The following is a 4,173-nucleotide window of genomic DNA, read 5'->3' as shown; positions in this document are numbered from 1 at the left end:
ATGGTCGACCATGGTTCAAGTCCCAGACCTGGAGGTTTGCTTTCTCACTTTCTCTCTCTCTCTCATTCTGTCCCTCGCTGGTCAAATTTTTAAAAATAAAGAAATAAAGTTACATTTAAAAAAAAGAAGAAGAAGAAGAACATAAGAGACAGGCAGCAAGTGGACACAGCCAGAGCTGCCAAGGAAGAACCCGAATCGCTGGCATTCGTGAGCTAAGGGGGCTGCCAACAGCTGGGGCATCTGGGCCTGGTCCGAAGGCCTTCCGAATTCCCGAGCATCCATCCTCACTGCTGGTTGTCCCAGAAGCTTCTCCATCCCTGAGAGTCCCCACGAGAAGAGGTCCCTGGAGTTAGAGGGCACATGAAGCCTCAGGGCGAGCCGAGGGGGCCTCTCCTCAGAGGCCCAGCCTCTGCAGCCACAGCCAGAGTCCCCTCCCTCCCTATCACATCCCTCAAAGGACACAGCATCTCTGACACCAGCCAGTGACGTCCCCGTCCTCTCCACGTCACCTTTGCAGAGTCCCAGCGAAGCACACAGGGCTAGAGCAAGGAGGAAATATTCTGGTGGTGCCGTGTGTAACCAGAGACCCACGACACTGAGCGCCAGGGGTGGGGCAGGGTGATAGGGGCTGGCGGTGGCCTCCGCCTTTGAGAATGAAGGGGACAGCGAAGGGTGGCATCGGGATCTGAAAGGATGAGTGAATAGAAAGGTGACTTCATCTTCCCAGGTTTGTGGCAAATTTGATCTGGGCCATGGGGCCCTTCAGGGCCTCAGTCTCTACCCCCATCCTGCTTTGTCCCCTCTGCCCGATGAGCAGCCTCTGTCCTCCCAAGGTGCCCAGCTCTCTCTGTGGTTCCCCAGCCCAGAATTCTCTCCCCAGAAACTGCCCCCAAGTTAGCACCATAACCCTAACCCGCTAGACCCCAGTGAGGCAATCACTTCTCTCGAAGGTTTCTCCAAACCGCCCCGCCCCGAGGCAGGTGCCTGCTGTCCCGCATCCTCGCCACCTCATCATGGCGGAGCTGAGGATGCACACAGGCCCGAAGTCCAGTCCTGGGTCTGCTATCTCCGAGCTGGGTAGCCTTGGGCAAGCAATTTTCCACCGTGGCTCCCGTTTCCTTACTTAAAAATGGGGTGATGACAGCGCCCCCTTGTATGGTGTGAGCATTAGATGAAATGATACCCGCTTCTTTGTGTGTGGGCGATCAACCAAGCCCCGGCAGTGCAGCAAGCCAAGCCCCCCTCGGACCTTCTGAGCCAGATCCTGCATTCTCACAAGGCCCCAAGGGGCTCGCATGCATGTGACTGGGAGAAGCGTGGAGACCTTTGGTGCCCGTGAAGGTGGAGGCCCTGCCTGGCTCGAAGCAGTCCCGTTAGGTACATGCTATTGCCACCAGTGTCAGCACCACCATCCCACAGCTCTGCCCATCTTCTGTCCTCCCCCACCTGACAGGAAGGACCACGACTGCCGTGGGTGGCACAGCAGCCTGTGCCCCATGGCTTCCTGTGCCCGGAGCAGACAGGTGCCTAATTAGCCTGGGAGCATTTGTCACCAGATAATGCATGTGACAAAGCCAGACTGGTGCCTAGGTGGCCTCGCTCTCTCTCTCTCTCTCTTTTTTTCCCCTTAGATGTTTATTTATTTATTTCTTCCATGAAAGAGCTGACCCAATGACCTAGTGGTTAAGGCAGCCACATCCCACAGGGCCAACCAGGGTTCGAATCCTGACCATGGTGGCTTGAAAAAATACTCTGGAGGGAACCAGCAGTTAGCGTAATGGCTGTGTCGCTGGACTCCCACGTAGTCGACCGCGGTTCATGTCCCGGACCGGGTGGTTTAAAACTCATGCCGGGCGCGTGTGCGTGCGTGCCCAAGATCCTGAGAGGAGAATGGAGGAGAAGGGATTGCGGTGTGGCCATCCCCCCTGGGGGGTGATTTCTCACTTTCTGTCTCTCTCTCTTTCTCTGTCTGTCTGGCGAGTGCACGTGCCCTATAGTGAAAAACCTCTCCAAAAAATAAAAATAATAATAATAATACTCTGGATACATGCGTGGGTGTGCCCAAAATTCTGATAGGACGGTGAGGTGGAGGAGAAGGGATCGCCTCCCACTGGGGTAGGCGTTTCCCTCATCCCTCTGTCTCTGTCACTAGCGATCACACAGTGTCTAGCAAGTTAAAAAAAAAAAAAAATGTCCCAAGAGAGACATAGCACTTCCAAAAGGGTCCTGATGCAGCCCTCTACCCGGCCCCAGCCAGCTGCGGGCCAGAGGCATATTCAGGGAAGTCTGGAAGTGAACCCGGACCCTCCCATGTGGGTCAGCCCTGCGGGTCACGTTTTACCTCTGCACCACCACCCAGCACCCCAGGTGACCCCAGGTGACCTACTCTCAGCTGAGCTCCTCCAGACGCATCACTTTCCGATGCCCCAGTGTCCTGCAAATCACAGGGACAACGTCTAGAGATGGCAAATAGGTTTCACGGGGGCGGGAGGGCAGAAGGCAGGGGAGGGGTTGGCAGTGGTGCTTAGCAAGAGGAACACTCTCCTAGACCGACTCCACGAAATCCACCATCTTCCTGGGGATAGCGGCATGCAATTTCTCCTCCTTTATCAACCCCGCCGACCTCCGGCCCTGACAAGGTCAGGTTGTTGGATTCCTCGCGCAGAGAAATATTCCAGTCCATCATCCGCGGGCTTCTATTATCTCACCCTGACCATCCTGAGCCTCGTTCCAGCCACCTCTGACTCCCTGAGACAAACTACCTGTCCATCGGAGCGAGGTCAGCTCTCTGCAGCTGGGAATGCCCTGGGAATGGCAGTTCTCCCTCTGGCCTGGCCAGGATCGTAAACCTTGGTTCAGCCTAGGAATGAATCTGCCCTGCAATCTGGAAGCTTTATCAGCTGGGGGAATTAGCAAAGGCCCAGTCTTGACCTGAAAAAAAAAAAAAAATCCCAGACACCCTCCGCACTCCCTTTGGGACTCTCCAGGGCTGAATATTTTCAGAAACCAATTGCAGTTAAGTAAACAGTTACTGCATGTGGGTGCCTGAAGGGGTCCTCGAAAGACCTGACACGCTCTGCTCAGTGACTGTCATTTCCTTACAAACATAACATCGAAGGCAATCTTCGCATTCCCAAAGCGGCTCCGCCAGCTGAGGAATGCTGCACGTCTCCCTGAGCTCAGGGCTGTGGCTGCATTTTCGTGCTTTCCTGGCAACAACCCCTAAATGCATTCTGTTCAGTTTGATAAGAGCCTTTTGCCCCTCTGCCCCACAACGCATGTCTTTCTTTGCCACAAGCTTCTAGTAAACTGTTCAACTATGCGCCGCCTAAATTGAACCCCGATGCTGGGGCACTAATGGAGCACCCTCTTCAAAGCAATTCTCTACAACCCAAGAGTTTACATGTTGCTGGAAACAATAGACTTAAGTGCACAATTTATTTGGGTTGGCTGGTTTCATGCTGGTTGGAATCCGCTTAGGGGGGAAAACAAACCCTGCATATGTTTACATTTATAATTTATATCCACAGCACAAATACCTCGTAATAGGGCTAGCATGAGCCCCGGTTATGAGCAGGAGTCACCGTGCACGCTGGCTGTGTTCTCTCATGCATGTCCTGAGATTACAAGCTGCTTTTTCGTTAAGCCACCTTCCCTTTGCCCCCGAGAAACAGCTGTGGCAGAAGCTGTCCCGGGCCTGCCCGACCTCGAACACATGCTCTGATCTGGCCCCGTCCCGCTGTCCCACGCGGTGCCTGCTCTGTCCCAACACGTATGCGCTATGGTGCTCACCAGGTGCCAGGTGCTGCTCTGAGTGTGCGTGTTCATGGCCTCACAACCCTCCTAGGCAGGAGGAGGAAGTCCATCGGGATGAAGAGGAAGCCAAGGCACAGGAAAAGGCACTGTCCCGAAGTCCCGTGGCTTGTAACTGACAGAGCCAAGACTCTCGCTCAGGGACTCTTGCTCCAGAATCCAGGCTGTATGAAATGACTATCTAGAATGTGTCATTACCTCCACTTTTTATCGCAGTAGAGTTGGAAGAGAGAGAAGGCAAGTGACAAGATAATAAAATGGCATTATGGGGGACCAGCAGGTGGTGTGGTGGTTAAGGTGCTGGACATTCTCACATGGCCAACCATGGTTCAAGTCCTAGACCTGGTGTCTTGCTTTCTC

Source organism: Tupaia chinensis, unplaced genomic scaffold, assembly GCF_000334495.1.
Source record: "Tupaia chinensis unplaced genomic scaffold, TupChi_1.0 Scaffold000049_1, whole genome shotgun sequence".
Taxonomy (NCBI): domain Eukaryota; kingdom Metazoa; phylum Chordata; class Mammalia; order Scandentia; family Tupaiidae; genus Tupaia; species Tupaia belangeri.
This window is presented reverse-complemented; position numbering follows the sequence as displayed.